We start from the raw sequence: 11067 nt of genomic DNA, 5'->3' as shown, positions 1-11067 counted from the left end.
AGTGTACTCATTTTTTCGGAAGCGAGGACATTTTTAGGAAGTTAAAACATTTATGGAAATTGGACTTTTTTGGGAAGGGAAGATGCTTTTTTGAAAGTGAGACATTTCTTTCGGAAGTGAAGACATTTGTTGGGAAGTGAGGATATTTTTGGATATCTGAAAATGTATTTTTATTGTAAGCCTTTTTTTAATAACCTTATTAAATGTGGGTTAATTTCTCTACGTGTGTACTTATGTGATTGATTGATTTTCTTTCCATTTTGTCTTTGCAAAGCACTTTATAATCTCTGGGTTTGATAAGTGCTATACATATAAACATCAGTGTTATTTATTATAAAGATTAGACAAGCAGTTTAGCATTTATTGAACTCCTCAGTATCATTTTCATCTGTGTGTCGGGTTTAGCTTAGCTTAGCACAAAGACTGGTAGCAGGGGGAAACTATTAGCCTGAACTCCAACCAAAGATAAAAAATCTTCCCATCTTTGCCGGTCCTCTCAGCTCTCTGCATTATTGACGAAGGGCAGATTTCTGCTCTGTTAATAATACATAGAGATGTTGACTTTAGTGAAGATGCTCTAACTGCTGAAACAGGATATCCTCGTCTCACTGCTCCTCACTTTAGTGCAGAAACACTTTCACTATGTTGCACGGCAAGAGGTCATCAGAAGTGTAAGCAGCTCTTTTTATCTTCTTTATATTTATTTTTATATTTATTATTCTTACTTTGAACATGTAAGAACAGACTCTTACTTTGAGCATGAATATTCTTTTGTTTTATTTTCATTTTTAAGTGGATTGTCGTCTTCTGATAGCATTCAAAAGTTTAAATATAAATATTTACATATAACTTCATACTTATACTTCAACTGATATATGGAAGCCCTCTGCTGCCAGGAAAATAAAGCATAAATAAATAGAGTTTTTATTTTTAAATTTCTAATGGTCCTCGGCATGACCTGGCCTGGCAGTCACAGCTGCAGACAGCTCAGAGTTGAACTCTGCCTGCCAACTGGACCAATCGAATACTTTCAATATTAATTTGGACTGATGTTTATTTTTGTTGAAATCTCATTGACTCAATCATTTTCATTGTGATTACACTGTAATTTTTGATTATATATCAAAAAACATTGCGTATCTAAGTGAGTAACAATTTTAGCATTTATTTACTGACCGTTTTGGTACAGAAGTTAGCAGTAGTTGGCAGTATACTGTGACTTATTGTTCTAGCTTCAGTGCAGTGGTGACGTGTTTATACAAACTGAGGAGGCAGGTGTCAGCAAGACATCCTAAAGTGTCTTGTAGGTCTTCAGCATCCTCAGATTCTCTTTATACCACAAAAACTGTATTAGTGTTAAAAGTACTGCCAAAAAAAAAATCTGTCTTGCGCCCTTTCGGGCACTCACTTAAAAGACCTCTCAATCTCAAGATGAATTTCAGTCCCAGTACGTCTCTGCCAAGCGTGGTTGGATGGTCAAGCTCATGTGATCTTTTTCTATTGAAGTTTATATCTAGCAGTAAAATTGCTGAGGATATGAAGGAGTGTTTTTTATCTGTTGGTTTTGGCTCGTGGGCATTTGAGGTGGAAACCAGAAGGCAAGCTTGTAAACTCTACAATGATGAGATAATGACTTACTCATTATCTCCTCATCTGAAATGCATCAATAACTACCTTTTTATTACAATATATATTCTTCTGAAATGGAACATTCTGCATAATGAGTACTTTTACTTTGCATCAGCAAGAAAAGCAAATATATATAATATATAATACAAAAACATAATAGCATTTTGTTTAGATTGTTGAAGACATATAATATATTAAACTACATTTGTAAGTGTAATGCATTATTATGTGTGCGTTGTTATGATATATTCCAGTTAGGTAAGAGTCTGAGGTAAGCAGTGTACATGGGAGTCATGGGTAAACAATTTGTGGTGACAAGCTTCTTTAATCCTCTGATGTTGTTTCTGTGAGTGTGATGAAAGCTTTATCTGCAGGAAGACATAAACCTGACTGTGTGTCTGATGAATACTGAATGAATATCAGCAGCTTCACAAGAGATTTTACATAACATCAGTTTGTACAAGAGCTCAGGAGCAAAGCTCAGTATCGGTGTGTTTAAAGAGAAAACCTGTGTTCAATAAAAACTTGATGTGACTAAACTGATGTGTAATGTTTGATCATTGATATTAGTTTAACCTCAAAATGTTCTCATTTTATAAAAATGAACTTCATTTTCCAAAGATGTCCTCACTTCCCAGAAATATCCTCACGTTCCAAAAATGTCCTCACTTTCCCAAAATGTCCTCACTTCAACAAAGGGTTCTCACTTTCCAAAAATGTCCTCACTTCCCAGAAATGTCCTCACTTTCCAAAAAATATTTTCACTTCCCAAAAATGTCCTCACTTCCCAGAAATGTCCTCACGCTCCCAAAATGTCCTCACTTCCCAAAAATGTTTTCACTTCCTAGAAATGTCCTCACTTTCCAAAAATGTCATCACTTTCCAAAAAATGTCCTCACTTTCCCAAAATGTCCTCACTTCAACAAAGGGTTCTCACTTTCCAAAAATGTCCTCACTTCCCAAAAATGTCCTCACTTCCCAGAAATGTCCTCACTTCCCAAAAATGTCCTCGCTTCCCAAAAATGTCATCAATCCCAAAAATGTTCTCACTTCCCAGAAATGTCCTCACTTCCCAAAAATGTCCTCACTTCCCAGAAATGTCCTCACTTCCCAAAAATGTCCTCGCTTCCCAAAAATGTCATCAATCCCAAAAATGTCCTCACTTCCCAAAAATGTCCTCACTTCCCAGAAATGTCCTCACTTCCCAAAAATGTCCTCGCTTCCCAAAAATGTCATCAATCCCAAAAATGTTCTCACTTCCCAGAAATGTCCTCACTTCCCAAAAATGTCCTCACTTCCCAGAAATGTCCTCACTTCCCAAAAATGTCCTCGCTTCCCAAAAATGTCATCAATCCCAAAAATGTCCTCACTTCCCAAAAATGTCTTCACTTTCCCAAAATGTCCTCACTTCAACAAAGGGTTCTCACTTTCCAAAAATGTCCTCACTTTCCCAAAATGTCCTCACTTCAACAAAGGGTTCTCACTTTCCAAAAATGTCCTCACTTCCCAAAAATGTCCTCACTTCCCAGAAATGTCCTCACTTCCCAAAAATGTCCTCGCTTCCCAAAAATGTCATCAATCCCAAAAATGTTCTCACTTCCCAGAAATGTCCTCACTTCCCAAAAATGTCCTCACTTCCCAGAAATGTCCTCACTTCCCAAAAATGTCCTCGCTTCCCAAAAATGTCATCAATCCCAAAAATGTCCTCACTTCCCAAAAATGTCCTCACTTCCCAGAAATGTCCTCACTTCCCAAAAATGTCCTCGCTTCCCAAAAATGTCATCAATCCCAAAAATGTCCTCACTTCCCAGAAATGTCCTCACTTCCCAAAAATGTCCTCACTTCCCAGAAATGTCCTCACTTCCCAAAAATGTCCTCGCTTCCCAAAAATGTCATCAATCCCAAAAATGTCCTCACTTCCCAAAAATGTCCTCACTTCCCAGAAATGTCCTCACTTCCCAAAAATGTCCTCGCTTCCCAAAAATGTCATCAATCCCAAAAATGTTCTCACTTCCCAGAAATGTCCTCACTTCCCAAAAATGTCCTCGCTTCCCAAAAATGTCATCAATCCCAAAAATATTCTCACTTTCCATAAATGTTCTCACTTTCCAAAAATGCCGTCCCTTTCCAAAAATATATTCACTTCCCAGAAATGTCCTCACGTTCCCAAAATGTCCTCACTTCAACAAAGGGCTCTCACTTTCCAAAAATGTCCTTACGTTCTAGAAATGTCCTCACTTCCCAGAAATGTCCTCACTTCCCAGAAATGTCCTCACTTTCAAAAAATGTCGTCCCTTTCCAAAAATGTCCTCACTTCCCAAAAATGTCCTCACGTTCTCAGAAATGTCCTCACTTTCCAAAAATGTCATCACTTTGCAAAAATGTCCTCACTTTCAAAAAAATGTCTCACTTTCAAAAAATGTCGTCCCTTTCTAAAAATGTCCTCACTTCCCAAAAATGTCCTCATGTTCTCAAAAATGTCCTCACTTCCATAAAATGTCTTTCAGAGGTACATGGAGCTCAAACCGTGAGACTGTTACTCACAGCTCCTGTGTGGATAAAACAAAATAAAAGCTGCTGTACAGTTCCAACAGCTGACTGGATGTTTGTTCACTAACTCACCAGCTGAAACAGCGAGTGCAGTTTGTCTGGAGGCGGCCGGTGATTTCAGAGATGCTGATGGTTGATTCTGACGTTTCGTTTTTCCTCCATCGTCTCTTTCATGTGTCCCTCAGGGCCGTAAACAGACTGCTGATCTGTGCTGTTATCAGCCCGCCGTCTGCCACTAGCTGACACCGAGCATCACCATGGAAACAAGAAAACGCAGAGCAGAGCTGCGGTGAAGACGACGGCGGCTCGGGGGAGACGGAGGACGCCGTAATGATCTGTGACAGCAGCAAAACTGTGGAGGAAGAAGTTTTAAGATTCAACTCTCACTGTGTTTCACTGACTAGAACAGATGTTACAGAGACACGCCTTCACGTACCGTTACTGCAGCTTAAATTATCGGTTAATCTGATGATTTATTTTCATCATTAGCAAATAAATCGTAAGAAATACGAAAAAATATCATATGTATATGTATATGTATAAATATGTTTCAGTCCAAGAAAACGTCAAGTGTCTCATTTTGTTTTGACCAAAGCCCTATTTGCCTGGGACTAGACCTCTAGTAATGTGTACTAATTGCAAAGGTCGTCTGTGATCTTAATCCCGGGCAAATCTTCCATGTCAGTAATTTGTCAAGCAAAAATTCCACCGCAAATTACCATATTTTGCCAAACACAGAGGTCATGTGGTAATATTAATCCCCCACGAATCGGCAATTTTATTGTTTCTTATCCATTTATTTCTCTTTGTTGTGTTTCTCCGTCCACTCCTCTTTTCTTCTACTTCTACTTCTCCTTCTCCTCCTTCCTGTCCTCCTGTGGTATAGTGGCCTCTATTGTGGCATCTCCTGTAAAAGCACAGAGTATCTGTTCAGCTCTGACTAATTGCCTCAGAGACCATCAGAAAGAACTGAGTGAACACTTTATTGTCTTTAATGTTCAGAGGTTAACGAAACAAACACACTCTTCAATTTCTTCAGACAAACGAGCTCCTCCATTAACGAGCTCCTCCATTAACGAGCTCCTCCATTAACGAGCTCTTCCATTAACGATCTCCTGGGAGAGTTTGTGTAGGATCTTTAGTCCTGATGGTCTTTCCGGTTCCTCGTCTGACCCTGGAGACTTTGTACCACAGAGCAGAAGCTTTAATGTACAGAATTTCTTGTTTGGTTTGAGATCTCTTGAGTCTGTGAAACTTCAGTCTGATAAACTTTTGCTATCACCACCCGAAAACAGCAAGTGTGAATCTGTCAGTTCAAACTAGTTTTCACATACAGACGATGTGAAAAGAATAATTTTCCAGGTAATATTACAGGTGAATCACATATTTATATCAATTCTGTCTCTTAGAAATGACGTTCATATACAACTAATTTGGAACAAAACATATATTTTAAAGGAAACTTAATGAAGCACAAGCAAAATACATTTTTCTCTTAAGAGACTAAATAAATTAACTAGTTAAACATCATGTCATAAAAGTAAAACCTGTAATAAAGTGCTTCAGACAGGAGAGATTACAAATAAAGAGTTATACAGAGTGGATCTATGTCATGAAGTATTTTCTCTTACTTGTGTAGTTTAATATAAAGAGCCATGTTGCCTCGTGCTGTTGAGGATTATTGTCATTTTAGTTGATGCTTTTCTTTTTTTGTTTTGCCGATTTTATTTAAGGTCTTTGGTGTTTTTAGAGAGTAAGATTGTAAAGAACAACATTCTGACGAGGATAAAACTGATACTACTATAAACACTAAATATTAAAACACACTGTAGAGAGATTATTCACATGCTGCAGGATTCCCAGAGCGACTGAAAGATAAATGTGAGCCCAGATGAAACGCACAGAAGTGGAGGAGGAGGTGAAGGAAGTGCAACCGGGTAGTGTCTTTAGTAATTGTATTGATTAAGGTTTGGTGCCTCCCAGCTGTTTGAACAGACAGTGTGATTCTTCAGCATGTGGACGGATGAACTGCAGCAGGAGACTGTTTGGTATTCTGCTGCTCTGCTGTAAATTTAAGATTTTGTCCCACAGTGACGAGAACTTCAGAGTTAAAAGACAGGAAACTGTTAAGACTGCATGTTACACTGAGGGATGGGAGCATTTTATCTCAGGACTAACTACGTATAGCATATTGTAGTTCAGGACTAACTCAGTCTAGAGTTGTTTCCTAGGACTAACCGACTATAAAGCCTTTTAACTGTCTGATATCATTTACATCCAGATTAGTCCTAAATAAAAAATGCCTCAAGTTATTTCAATCCAAACAGGTCTTATTTTTCCAAAACCATCTTTGATTTCCACAATATCTCCTTCAAAATGTCTTTGCTTTCTAAAATATTATTTTACCGAAAAGTATTTTCTCGAACCCTTTCGTTCAAGTGTGTGAATGTGTGAATACTGACTTGCGATGTAAAAAGCGCTTTAAATTGTCCCAAAGACTAGAAAAGCGCTATATAAATGCAGTCTATTTACTTAAAACTCCTCGAAAATATGAAAAATGTGTGCATAATCAGAAAAGTATGATGGTGTGATTTATTTGCAGGCCTCCTAAAGTGCAATATGGGTATATATATATATGGTGGGAATATTTTCAAAAAATGGAAATAACAATTTATATATATATATATATATATATAATCATATAATCAAGATGCAATGTGAAAGTCAGGTGCTACCTGCTCTGTGACCAAACACTTTTAAACATGTAGCCCCTCCCACTGGGCATAACAATTTACATAAGAAAATACAATTAAAACGGTTTCAAACCACATTTTTAAATTACAGCTTCTTAAACCCCAGAATACACAAAACAAGGAGTAGGTCATATGTATTTTTATTAAAATAATTATTCAAAAAATACGATAATAATAATGCAGGTTATCACGTGATCTCGAAACGCGCGAGAACACACTTCTTAACTGAGGAAAATGATGCGCCTCTGCTTATCCAAACTATGTCACAGCTGTGGAGACTGCGGCGAATCAGCCAACAACTTCAACACGTAAGTAAATATAATGTTTGTGTGAATGTAGCCATGACTAAATGAACAAACAACGGCCAAGAGTGCAGCCATGGTCGCGCTACTAAACTGGGAAGGAAAGAAGGATAATAGCGTGGTGTGTGTGCGTGTGTGCGCGCGCGCGAAACACAGAAACTGAATCTGCATTTATCACGTGGATCATCCTTTTTTTGTGACAATTAAAACTAAAAACACACTCCTTTTTAATCTTTGTCTTCTGTATTTATGTATCCTGTGACTCTAACCATCTTATTTCAAATGTCACCGAAACACAGGAGATGGTCCATGACCTGAGGGAAGTTTACTGACCATGAACCAGCATCTGCTGCTTGTAGCTGTCATCTGGAGGGATGGTAGCCTACTTCAAATACTCAACGCACTGGGTATTGTAAGTGCAAAACTAATCTATTCAAGGTTAAAATGCTGTATTGTCATATGCACAAAAGCTTCAGTGTATTTGATGGCAATGGAAATGTTAAGTCCCAGGCTCCTCCATCAATGCAACATACTGTATACTTAAGACATAAATAATAAATAATGAAGAGACATAATGGTGCAAGTAAAATGCAGAAGTGAATAAAAAATAAAAGCCTGGATATGAAATACAATAACATAAAACACAATGTACATTTTAAAATACGGTAAAGTGGAATTAAATACTGTATACTATAATAATATATAAATATGTGGAATAAACAGGTGTGTGTACTATAAACGTATGTAAGTAGTGTACACTTTGTAGAGCTCAGGAGTTCAACAGGATAAAACTGTCCCTGAGTCTGGTGGTCTTTGATGTGATTTAAGATCTCCTTGATCCAACTATTATGAGAGGGGGGGAGAAACGTGCTTCCATTTAAATAAACGAGACGTCCAGCTAATAAAGTTGTAAAGGCCAGAACACGCATCAAAGGAAAGTCTGGTGCTGTGAGAGGTTCAGGATTAAGGTTCACACCAAAAGCTATGTGTTAAATATTTCATGCCACAAAACAGTTGAGTGCGGTTAGCGTGCTCTTTGTACCTATTCCAATTATCTGTATTTGGATCAATTTTTCGACAATCGAGTATTTATATAATGTAGTCTGAAAAGAGCCTTGCACTGCAGTAAACCATGCCTCGCACACAAAGAAGAAGAGTGTACCTGACAACCAGAGGTCCCACTGGTTGTCAGGTATTGGCATATCAGTTTCCTGCTGCCAAATCTGTTTCAGATGGACTGTCGGGTTAGAGTTCAGGGAATCAATGGAGCTATAAATGATGGAGCGTTTCTTTAAGTGAGAAGAGAATCAATCAGGGACCCAGGATGGTGATTAGGAAAATTTAGATTTAATGAAATGTGTAATTTGGAGTAAACACGGTCAAATGTGTCGATTGAGTCTGTATTGTGTGAGAAGCTTCATCATTTTATTTATTGATTTATAACCTTTATTTAACAAGGATATGGCCTCATTGAGATTAAAAATCTCTTTTTCAAGAGTGTCCTGGCCGAGACAGACATTTACAGACACAGCGGTCTGCTTCAATGTCTTTAAGAGTCGCTTTAAGTCTGTGTAGAGAGACCAGCTCTCTGAGTGTCAGCTCATTCTTGAGCACTCAAAATGCCTCTACGAGCACACACTCCTGAAACAAGCAACACAAATCATTGCAGACTATCAACTTCTTCTCTGGATACGAACCAGGAAGAAGACTTTGTGTGCCAAAGTTAAAATCAAACTGCTTGACTCTATCGTTTTCTTCCAGCCTCCATCAAGCTGCTGAACTCTAATGCTGAATCTTGCTATAATAGACAGGTTTTCTTTTGTTTTTACCACTGTCTTTATTCATTTTATTAGATTCTAAGACAAATAAACAACAACGTAAATTAAATTAGAAAAAATACATGCATACACATATAAAGATATAAATATATATATACTGTATACACACACACACACAGTAAGGCTTTCCTCGACCAAAGAAAGTCCCAGTTGACCAACACACACACACACAGCAGTTGACCAGCTGATTAAATCGACAGACGTGCAAAGGACTGGAGGACTCTTCCCAAGACAAATTTCCCCCCAGAGGACAATAAAGTTCCCTCTTCTCTATCCAGAGGCGCTGTAACTTATTTTCCAATCATCCTCATAATGTGACTGATGTTAAATCGGTTTAAAGGTACAGTTTGGTTCTCTCTCTCTCTCTCTCTCTCTCTCTCTCTCTCTCTCTCTCTCTCTCTCTCTCTCTCTCTCTCTCTCTCTCTCTCTCTCTCTCTCTCGTTTAATTAAACCTGTTGGCTCCAAACAATCCTGCTGCAGTGTCCCCTGTTCAGTGTGAATAGACTCAGAGTTAAACGGGTGGAAATCCTTCAGTTTCAGTGAAGTTAAACCCCTTCTGACGTCAGGCTGAAATCCCATTAAAGTGCTGTAATGGTGCGTGGAGCCCCTGGATGCTCTCTGCTCTGCTCTCTGTGTGTAATTGATTGTACGTCTGTATTTCTCTGTGTGTCTGTTTCACTCTCTGGTGATTCGCCCACTGCTCGGCCAATCGGCAGCCAGGAACAGTAATGATGTCGTTAGCGTTTGTTCCCATTCGATGAGGGCGGAGGATGGGAGGAAATTGGGAATTCAATCGGCCGTGTTTTTTAAATTTTAAACGCACTTTGATATTAAAAAGAGGGAAATCTTGTTTTGTAGAGTTAAGACTTCTTCAACAACATCCTGTCAAAATGACGAGTTAGCTGAGTTTAAACCGACAGTTTTACTTTCGTCCATGAATGATTTATCAATCTGCATTTCCAAAAATGCATGAGAGATTCTTACAGTATTTGTTGCCACAGCTGATTTATAGGCCACTTCATGAAAAGTTTCTCCTTGCCTTCATTAAATCTCTGCAGACACCTGAAGGCAGCAGGACACGTTTATGTTGATCTGCAGAAACGGTTATTTATGTTTTATTTATTTAAATTATATCAAGTGCAGATGACAACAGGCTGCTCTCTAAGCAGTCACTAAGTCGGTCTGTATACCGTGTTATATATTTAAAAGAAATATCACAAAGTGCAAGTGATGTAAATACGTTTTGCTTTTGTATATAGTAAATTCATGATCTCAAATAAAGGCATTTTTGAAGGATCTCTGACCTCTGTGTGACGTGTGTTGTGTGTTTGTTGTAATTTGGTGTCTCTTTGTATTTGCTTTGCCCCTTTTCATAGTCGTTTTATGTTACTTTGTGGTTTCAGTCTTTTCCTGGTTGGTACGTGTCTTTTTTATATTTTGTAGGTGAAGGCCAGTGGGGGCCCCTGACACTTTGGGCCCTGGGACTTGTGTCCAGTAGGCTTATTCAGTAATCTATCCATGATCTCATTATTAGTGCCCTGTAAACCAGCCTGTTCATGTTTCAGCTCATTGGCTCATTTAACCTTCTGTCAACATGTCTCACGACGGGCGACGATCAAAAACTGAAGATACAAATTAATAATTATTGTGATGAAGGAGAAAAAACAATAGATAAGGAGGACTTGAATGGAGTGGAAAACTAGAATGAGAAACAGGAAAAACTAAATAAAAGGGGAAGGAAGAATAGGATGAAGTGGAAACGATGAATCAAGGAAGGAAGAGAGATGAAGAAGGGTTAGGAAAGAGGAAGAAGAGAAGTTATAAAAAGGTGACGAGCAGGATGGTTGGTTAGTTTATGACTCCAGACCAGTTGTTGGCAACCTTCACTATCAAAAGATCCATTATTTGGCCCTATAGGGTTGGCAGTAGCTTAGTCCGTAGGGACTTGGCTCGGGAACCAGAGGGTTGATGGTTCTAGTCCCTAATCAGACCAAT

This window comes from Cottoperca gobio, chromosome 22, assembly GCF_900634415.1.
Source record: "Cottoperca gobio chromosome 22, fCotGob3.1, whole genome shotgun sequence".
In the NCBI taxonomy this organism is placed as follows: domain Eukaryota; kingdom Metazoa; phylum Chordata; class Actinopteri; order Perciformes; family Bovichtidae; genus Cottoperca; species Cottoperca gobio.
The sequence above is the reverse complement of the archived record's forward strand: the minus strand, read 5'-3'. Positions refer to the sequence as shown.